Source organism: Mandrillus leucophaeus, unplaced genomic scaffold, assembly GCF_000951045.1.
Source record: "Mandrillus leucophaeus isolate KB7577 unplaced genomic scaffold, Mleu.le_1.0 Scaffold40, whole genome shotgun sequence".
Lineage (NCBI taxonomy): Eukaryota > Metazoa > Chordata > Mammalia > Primates > Cercopithecidae > Mandrillus > Mandrillus leucophaeus.
The window spans coordinates 4,716,912-4,727,238 of record NW_012104254.1 but is presented as its reverse complement, the minus strand read 5'-3'; the positions used below and the strand labels follow the sequence as shown (position 1 = coordinate 4,727,238).

Below are 10,327 nucleotides of genomic sequence, written 5' to 3'. Positions count from 1 at the left end.
AGGATGGTCTCGATCTCCTGACCTTGTGATCCGCCCGTCTCGGCCTCCCAAAGTGCTGGGATTACAGGCTTGAGCCACCGCGCCCGGCCAAATTCTTCTTTATATCTCAGTCTTTGAGGAAATACTTTAAATTTCAACCACCATAGACGTGAAAAATAACTCTCAGATGCCTATTCTTTGCACTCTGTTAGATGCTCCCTTTATGTATTCATATATGTTTTATTGCAGATTGTGTTTTCCCAAAGTGGCTGAAATAGTATCTCCTATTCCAAGTGCTCTTTTTATAATGTGACCTTAACATTTGTCTTATGGAGAAGTGGAGTTTATGTCTTTTCCCCTTAAACTTGGGCAAACACTTGCGACTGTCTCAATAAAAGAGTACTGGAGAGTGATGCTATGTAAATTTTGAGGCTAGATCACAAAAATACCATGTTTCATTTTGCTGTCTTGGGACACTCAATATAGGAATTCAACGGTATGCTGTAAGGAAGCCCGCACCCACTCATGCAGAAACCATACGGTAGGTGTCCTGGTTAAAAACCAGCATCCTTCTTGATGTGGTGACTCACACCTGTAATCCCAGCACTTTGGGAGGCCAAGGAGGGCAGATGACCTGAGGGCAGGAGTTTGAGACCAGCCTGGCTAACATGGTGAAACCTCATTTCTACTAAAAATGCAAAATTAGCTGGGCATGGTGACGCATGCCTGTAACCCCAACTATTCAGGAGGCTGAGGCAGGAGAATCGCTTGAACCTGGGAGGCAGAGGTTGCAGTGAGCTGAGATCGTGCCATTGTACTCCAGCTTGGGCAACAAGAGCGAAATTCCACCTAAAAAAAAAAAAGAAAAGCCGGCATCCTCTGCCAGATAAGTGAGTGAAATCATATCCAGGTGATTCCAGCCCCCAGTCATTGAGTTAGCCACAGCCTTTGACTCTTCCTGACTAAGGCTTCAGATATGGTGGAGTGAAGATTATCATCCATACCCACTGTACCCAATCTGAATTCCTGATCCAGAGAATCTGTGAGCATAATAAAGTGGTCATTTTATGCCACTAAGTTTTAGGGTAATTTGTTACACAACAATGGTAACTGGAACATATATGTTACCTACAAGCCATATTAATGACAATACTTTCAATTTCTTATAAATTTCCCCTGGATAAAACCATACAATAAGCCTCATGTATTTTCAAAGTCGTCTTCAAATGTGAAAGAAGAATAATAGCAAATGACCCTAAAGGGAAGTTACAATTCATATATTAATAGAATCACATGCCTTTTCACTGGCTGGAATTAAGACCTTTTGCCTTTCAGAATTAGGCTTTTCCTCAAAATCCATGTCCTCAAACAAATTAGTCCCACTTAATTTTTTCTTCAAATTGTTATCTTTCTGAGTAGTCTCTTTCTTGAGTTTTAGATCCTTGACTGTCAGTCTGCTGAGCTCTTTTTTTTGTTTTTGTTTTTGTTTTCATTTTTGTTTTTGAGATGGAGTGTTGCTGTGTTACCCAGGCTGGAGTGCAGTGGCATGACCTTGGCTCACTGAAGCCTCTGCCCCCCAGGTTCAAGCAATTTTCCCACCTCAGCCTCCTGAGGAGCTGGGATTATAGGGGCGCACCACCACACCCGGCTAATTTTTGTATTTTTAGTAGAGACAGGGTTTCACCATGTTGGCCAGGCTGGTTTGAACTCCTGACCTCAGGTGATCCGCCCGCCTAGGCCTCCCAAAGTGCTGGGATTACAGGCATGAGCCACCGCACCCGGCCGAGCTTTTCTGCTCAGACATTCCACTTTTCTCTCAAACTTAGCTGATCTCAAACCAAACCCATGTCTGCTTTGAAAATCTGAATCTTCTGAGAGAGTAACAAAGCAAATGATGCAAAATGTTAAAACCTGGCGAATCTGCTAAAAGATAAACAGGAATATTTCTTTGTAAGATTCTAGCAACTTTTTTGTAAGCTTCTAATTATATTTCAAAATAAGGAGCATGTTAAAATAGAAAAGAAAAGGGATAAGGACTGGAAACAAGAACTGAATTTACTACACAGTTCTCTAATTCTGGTAGCAATGTCTGTTGTTACTGGTGCTTAAATACTTCAGAGTAATCCTTCATTCCAGATTTCCTCAGCTCCTCTAATTAATCAATATTAATTTGTTTTTCTTTTTTGCTATCTGTAGTTAATATTTCTGTTTCTCTCTTCCCAATATCCAGTACCCCTTCTTATGCTAAAAGTGTCAAGATTTTCCTTTGGACAGCCATTCTTCTCCAGTTTTAGATCTTACATAAGGGTGGGATTCAAGACTGAAAATGTAACCCAGGTATAGCATCTTGCAGATGGTCAACAAAGAAGCAGCAAGTTCCTTCAATAAAGTTTAAGTAGTTAAGAAAAAATCCTAACTGATCTTGCTGGTTTTGCTGTCTTTTACATTTTGCTTTAAAAAAAATGTGCTTATTAGGACTATACACACACACACACACACACACACACACACACACACACACACATACACACAGAGAGACACCGAGAGAGGGAGAGAATTAGTGCAGGGTGAGTTTACTATAGAAAAATTACATTTTCTGCAAAAAGAGTTGATTCTCTTTCTGTTTTTTTAGTTCTCACCTTGGCTCAATATATAATTCCTCAAGTCAAAATATTATACTTAGGTAGGTAGGGCAATCTAAAATAAAATCCCAAGGATGAGAACCTTCATTCTTTCAAACTTTGTTGAACTGTTATATTGCAAAGGATAACCTCCTGTTTTGGATTTTGGCTTATTTTGGTCCTCTACAGAATGACTCCATAAATGAGCCCCAGGAGGCCCATGAAAGGCGGTATCTTACTAACAGGGGCAGAACCACCCCGTACTTCTTTTGCCATCTATTGATTTCCCCACACTATAGCTCCAGGTCTTAAAACCTTCTATTCAAGAGAAAGGATATGGATATTTTTATAAAATCAGTTTGTGTGTGTGTTTTAAGAAAAGAAACCTAGAGCTGTCTGCATTACAAGCATGACTGTGAAAGGGATTTTGTTCAGAGGAAGTGAACATTTTCGCCAACATTCAGAGTCTAGTTGCTCCAAGAAGTCCTAATGTACATCTTTTTTGCCTTGCTGAGTCTTATCTACTTCACCTCCTTAAAATGCCAACCCATGGGCTGGGTGCGTTGGCTCATGCCTGTAATCCCAGCACTTTGGTAGGCCAAGGCGAGCAGATCACGAGGTCAGAAGTTCGAGACCAGCCTTACCAACATGGTGAAACTCCATCTCTACTAAAAATACAAAAGTTAGCTGGGCGTGGTGGTGCGTGCCTGTAATCCCAGTACTCAGGAGGCTGAGGCAGGAGAATTGTTTGAACCCAGGAGGCAGAGGTTGCAATGAGCCAATGAGCCAAGGTCGCACCATTGCACTCCAGTGCTCCAATCTGGGCAACAGAGGAAGACTTCGTCTCAAAAAAAAAAAAAAAAAAAAAAAAAGCCAACCCATGGTTTATCAAATCTACAAAACTCAATGCAATGTGCATCACTCCCTTTCTTCTTCCTTTTTCTCATTAACTAGCATCATTGCCCTCTTTGGCAACTGCATAGTTAGCAGGTATTGCCAGAAAGATTCTATTATAGACTGTTGGCTCTTCTGCTCCCTTTTTCCTCTTGCCAAGTTGTTTTTTTTTTTTTGAGATGGAGTCTCACTCTGTTGCCCAGGCTGCAGTGCAGTGGCATGATCTCAGCTCACTGCAGCCTCCGTCTCCCAGGTTCAAGCAATTCTCCCACCTCAGCCTCCCGAGTAGCTGGAATTACAGGCGTGCACCACCACGCCTGGCTAATTTCTGTATTTTTAGTAGACATGGGGTTTCACCATGTTGGCCAGGTTGGTCTTTAACTCCTGACCTCAGGTGATCCGCCAACCTTGGCTTCCCAAAGTGCTCGGATTGTAGGCGTGAGCCACTGCACCTGGCCTCTTGCTAAGTTTTTAGGGACTGTTCTAATACCCTTTAACCATCCCTCCTCTTTTTTTTTCTCCCCCCCGCCCTTTTTTTTTTTTTTTTTTTTTTAAATAAATGAAGCCTTTAGATTTGTTTTAGTTTTTCTTCTCACCTACAAGCTCCACTGGCAGGTTGATGCCCTTGTATGGTATCCAGTGATAGACGTTGAATCCATCCTTACTAGTATTTGCTCCTTGGAGGTGAAAAAAATAAATGTTTTATAAAACTCAAATTGGCCTTATCAAACAAAACATCTGCTAGATCAGTGAATGACTGGTGACAGCAGGAGACAGCAGTGCTGGCCTCTCCAATAGAAGTCACTGCAGTTAATGGAAGCTATTATGGGAAAATTCTGGCACCAAGTTTTCTTTTTCTTTCTTTTTTTTTCTCCTTCAGACAGCTAAAATTTTTTTAAAGAAAAAATGTATTCAGTTGCTAGGGTAACTGTGGTTTCAAAACTACCATAACAAAAGCCAGATATCACATATCAGACTACCAAATTGTTAATTTGACTGGTATTTTAAAATAATTGCTTGAAAGAGATGTTTTCGCCTTATCTTAGCTATAGAGAACAGAGAGAAAGGGAGATCAGGAAAAACAGAAGAAAAAAGGAGAAAAAAACCTGATAGATTTAAGAAATGTTTTTGCCTTGCTAAATATTTGTTGGAAGTAAAAATTATTTTACGTTATGGATACATTTGCATGCAGGATTTATTTAGTCAGATTCAAAACATAAGGAGGATACTGGGTTATTCTGTTTTCAATTTCTCTTCCCGCATTTCAAGCCTTGCCTGGGTTTCAAGTGAACAGTTTTCCATGGGTACTTGGTAAAGGAACTGGTTGCTTAGGGGAGTCATGCATGTTCTGAAATCTTTTATGAGTGATTATGTTTCTTCTGTGTCATGCTTTTCATCACTTGATTTAAAGTGAATATAATAAAGCCATTAAGTGCTTGGATGCTGGAATTGGTCATATCTTGGACTAAATTCCTTTTCTATCCCTTACTAAATTCCTTCAACCTCTCTGAGTTTCTTCATTTATAAAAAGAATAAGGCCAGGCAAAGTGGCTTACACTCAACACTTTGGGGAGGCCGAGGCGGGTGGATCGCTTGAGCCCAGGAGTTTGAGACCAGCCTGAGCAACATGGTGAAACCCTGTCTCTGCTAAAAGTAAACAAATAAATAAATTGCTGGGCAAGGTGACATGTTCCTGTAGTACCAGCCACCTGGGAGGCTGAGATGGGAGGATCCATTGAGCCTGGAAGGTCAAGGGTACAGGGAGCTGTGATTGTACCACTGTTCTCCAGCCTGGGCAACAGAGTGAGACTTTGTCTCTAAATTAATTAATTAAACCTTTACATATAAAAGAATATCAGCTGAGGGCTCTGGTGTGCATCTGTAGTTGCAGCTACTGGGGAGGCTGAGGTAGGAGGATCCCTTGGGACCAGGAGTTTGAGCCTGTAGTGCATTATGATCCCACCTGTGAATAGCAACTGGAGTCTGTCCTGGAAAATGCAGTGGGACCCTGTCTCTTAAAAAAACAGGGTGGGGGTGGGGAGGGGGATATCAGAACAAATAATTTGCAAGGAAAGGAAGAGAGAATAACGTATAGATTAAAAGACACTTGGGAGGTATATTAACTAAATGCAATGTGTGCATGTTTAGATCTGATTTGAAAAAAAAAAACAACTAAAAAAATCATTTATGACACAACTGGGGAGACTTTAATGTGTTTAGATATAATTATAGAATAACATGGTATTGGAGAATTTTTGGTGTTTTTTCTTTGACATTTGGATGCATACCATAATATTTACAAATAAAATAATATAATATCTGAAATTTGCCTCAAAATAAGGAAGAGGGAAATGGATGGGATAGAGATGAAACAAGTTTGGCCATGAGCTGACAACTGTTGATACTGGGTGATGGATATAGAAGGGCTCATTAAAATATTCTATTTCTAAATAAATATTTGATTTTTTTTTTTTTTTTCAAATTTCAGACAGGATCCTGCTCTGTCACCCAGTCTGGAGTGCAATCATGGCTCACTTCAGCTTCGACCTCCCAGGCTCAATCTATCCTCCCATGTCAGCCTCCCCAGTAGCTAGGACCACAGGCACACACAACCATGCTCAGCTAATTTTTGTATTTTTTATAGAGACAGGGTTTTACCATGTTGCCTAGGCTGGTCTCAAACTCCTGGGCTCAAGGGATCTGCCCTGCCTTGGCCTCCCAAAGTGCTGGGATTATAGGCTTGAGCCACTGTGCTCAGCAGGTCTTTTCTACAATAAAAGTTTTAAAAAAGATATCAGTAAGACTCACCTGGTAAGGTTATTGTGGGGATTAAATGAGATGCTGTGTGTAAAGCACTTGGCAGAATGCCTGGTATATAATAATTGCTCAATAAATATTAGCTATTATTTTTAGAGACAAGGCCTCCTCTTCCCCTCCTGCAGAACTATGAAAGCCAGACCATGAAATGTGTGGCTGACTGGAGCAGCTAACCTTACTCCTTCCAAATCAGGCAGCTGCAGGCTGTCACTGCATTCATCCTCATCCAACCTTGCTTCTGTACTAGGCCCTGTGCTTCCCACACACACACTAAAATTCTGTTTTATAGCGGCTGTTGGCTTTGCCTTTAGTTTCACAGTAAGTTTTAGCTGGGAATGCTATTTCAGTGGAAAATGGAGGGCAGGAACTTTTTTAGCTCAACTATTAATAAGTATTGAGCACATTGTTAGGAATTTTCCTATATAGTTTTATTTAACCTTCACAACAATCCTTCAAAGTCGAAATTATTAGCTTCGTTTTAGAGAGGAGGAAAGATAAGTTTCAAGGCCTGCCCAAGGTCACAGGGCCTTAAAGTGGTGGGCCTTAATTCACACCCAGCTCCTGAGACCTCCAAAGGGCTTGTGCTTACCCAGGAGCCCTGGCTATCAGCTCTCTTGCCTTTCTTTTCCTTATCCTGGCTTAAAAACAACTGCCATCCAGAAAAGGTTAAGTTGACATTCCTAATCAAAAGAGTCTGGACCAGGTGCAGTGGCTCATGCCTATAATCCCAGCACTTTGGGAGGCTGAGATGGGTGGATCACGAGGTCAGGAGTTCGAGACCAGCCTGGCCAAGATGGTGAAACTCCGACTCTACTAAAAATACAAAAAATTAGCTGGGCGTGGTGGCGGGCGCCTGTAATCCCAGCTTCTCGGGAGGCTGAGACAGGAGAATCACTTGAACCCGGGAGGTGGAGGTTGCAGTCAGCCGAGATCGCGTGGCTGCACTCCAGCTTGGGCGACAGGGTGAGAGTCTGTCTCAAAAAAAAAAAAAAAAAAAAATGTCTGACATCACGTTTATCTGTACTGTAGAGACAGAGGCAGCACTGGTTTGCAGCCCAGTGGTAAGAGGTCTACCCAACTGATGGGGAGAGTTACAGGCTTAGGAATAGCTTAGGCCGGTCAGAGGGGAGGCTCTGAATGTAGAAATAGAAAGAAAAAGGTTTTCGGGATTGCACTGACATTTGTGTTTCATTTCCCTCTTGTTCCAAATGCTATTCAACTTAAGGGAAGAAGAAAGCAGGGAGGGATACCTTATACGAAAACTGTTCCATTCCGAAAATTAAAAACAGCCAGCTGCCATCAAATACCATGGGCCCTTATATTCAAACTTCAGCTGTAATTTCGTTGGGAGGTTGCAATGGCACCCTAAACTGTCAAATGATGAGTTGACCTCAGAATCCTGCTTACATAAAGCCGGACAATTCCATGCAAGGCGGGTATCTGGTTACAACTGAAGTTACTGGTTGTTTATGTCCGACTTGTCCGGGAATGGAGCAGAGAAAGAGGAACCAGAAGAAAGAGAAACTAGCGACAACAGAGTTGCCGAAAGAGAAGTGTTGGCGCCTCAAACTTGAGGATCAGCTTCTCGGGCCCCACTCCAAGGTGTCGTGGCGGTCGGGTTCTTTCCGCCGCCCTCCGGAAGATTCTCAGCTAACCCTTTCTCCGCCGAGACCCAGAGGCCCTCACTCTGACACCACTCCGGGAGCCAAGCTACTGTAAGGAGCTGATACCACCCCTCGCCGGCGCGAACCGCCCATCTCCCCAGACCCGCCCACCCCCTGCTGCGCATCCCTGACGTTCTAGCCCGGCGAAGGTCCTCTTAAATTAGGAAACAATAGCTATTTAGGAAGAAGGGCAAATAACCCGCGCTCTGCGCGCCCAATCGTGGAATTCTTGGGAGTTCCCCGCGGGCAAGGAACTCTGCTGCTCCAGGCAGCTGCGGAAGAGAAGAGGGAGCCTGCGTGCTGGGGCAGGGGCGTCGCGAACTTGGGGCAACCCACTTCCAGGGCCCCGCCCCCGCTTTCCCGCCTGCCGGGGACCCGCCGAATGGGGAACCACCCTCCTCCCTGAGGCAAATTTGGAAGGGGAGGGGTCCAGGAGCGGTAGAGCCGGGGCGCCAAGCGCCAGATTCTGCCGCTCAGAAGTCGGGGGCAGTACCCAGTCCCGCCTCAGGCCCCCGCGCTCACAGTGCGCACCGCCGAGGGCGCGGGCCAGGCGCGCGGTGTCACCGCCACGAAGTCTTTTACTTGCCCTTAGGGAGCCGGCCCTCGACCCCTTGGAGGGTGGAGATTCCTCCCATTCCCTCCTCCCCCTCCCCCGGGTCAGCGAAGAGACGTGGAATTGAGCTGGAGCGATGATTCCGCGAGCACTGTAATTACGCACACACTGAAATCTTCACCGTTGACTTAAGTTACTTGGCGCTGCGAGAGCTGGGGCCCTGCATATTGATTAAATGCAGCCTCTATTTACCTAAACAATAAATGTAGAGATTAGCAACGTTCACTTGATCACAATAATGGGATTGACAATTAAGGGGCAATGCATCCCAGATGTAGCGGAGCCTATGGGCTGCATGCAGCGGGCAGAGGGCTTCTCGGAGAGGGGCGCTCGGGCAGTTGCGGCGGCGGAGGTGGTGCAGAGCAGGAAGCGGCGCGGAAGCACAGCGGGAGGCGGAGGGGGACGCCCATACTCGTCAAGGTCGCCCACCCCGCCCGGGAGGCTCGAAACTGGCTTTGGGGTACCTGAATGCCCCGACTCCCAGGGAGACATCTGGAGCTCGGAGCCACCCTCCCTGCGGCGATGGCACCTGCCTCAAGGCGGTCTCGCTTGCTGATGCCTGGCTGGGAAGGAGGATGGACGCCGCTGGCATGTGCCCTGGTAAGTGTGTCTGTTTGTCATCAGTGTACATTCTGCATGTGGCAACGGGGCGAGGGGGAGGAGCACGTGTCTAAAGTGCACGGAGACTTCCTCTACCCCTGTGTATATACCCTTCAGTCAATGTTCCAAGAAGCGGGTCAGGGCGGAGGGTATCCTTCTGGATCTGGAAGGGCGTGGTTTGACATCGGTGGGTGTGACGGGAAAGTCCAGCCTGTCAGGGTTGGGCTCTACAGTGGCCGAAATCAAGAAAGCATGGACGTGTCGGCCCAGGGCTGGCCTGTTTCCGGATATGTCACGGGGGTGCTTCGGTCCTCGAGGGGAATCTTACGATCTATCTTTTTTTCTCACCCTCTCACTGAAAGGTAGCGTTCTGAGAAGAGGGTCTAGGAAGGAGAGGGCTGAAAGGAACTAACTTAGAAAAGAACCCAGGAGAGTGGAACATGGGTAATGAAAGACAAATGAGCAGTTGGGTGTGTGTGCGAAATCATGATCCACCTGGAAGGGGTTCCAAACCCTGGACTGCCATCGCATACTGGCTGCAAAAGACACACGCATGTTGCTTCTCTGATATTTTCCTCTTCTCTCTGAGCCCCATTATCAACTTGGAAGGCTTCTCATTCCACGTTTAGACACAAACAAAAGGATTTGTCCCAGACACTCAAGAACAAGCCAGGACGAAGCCCTTTCCCGCCAAACCACGAAGGCCGGGAAATAAACAGCGCCTGCCCAGGCTCTGGGCGCGCGAGCCCGAGAGAGGACTTGGGTGGGAAGAGGCTCTAGAAGATCGGAAGGAGGGAGAGAGAGGTGGGGGAGAAGCTTGGAAAGAGAAGAGGGAGGAGGAAGAGGAGGGACCAGCAAGGCAGAGTGGGACCTGGGGTTCTGTTATAACCGCCCTTCCCCGCCCACGGTCTTTCCATCCCCTGTTCCCCTCCCCCATTTCAGAGCTGAAGGCCGACTGTGGGAGGAGGAGGTTAAACAAAGGGAATCCTCCTCCCCTGGGACGGGTGAAGTGCGTTTGTCCTCTCCTTGCAGGCTCTGGGAAAACTGGCAGGAATTTCCTTGTCGTGAGAAGATGGACGAGTGTGTCTGCAGTCGAGGAGACAACTACAAACAGACTTTGGGCAGGGAAGGCGGGCGGG

General features: G+C 45.7%; 1 pseudogene; it reads right to left on the bottom strand.

Moving 5' to 3' along the window:
- Positions 1–9,080, bottom strand: part of LOC105548102 — a 17,369-nt pseudogene extending 8,289 nt beyond the window's left edge.
- Positions 9,081–10,327: the final 1,247 nt, after the last annotated feature.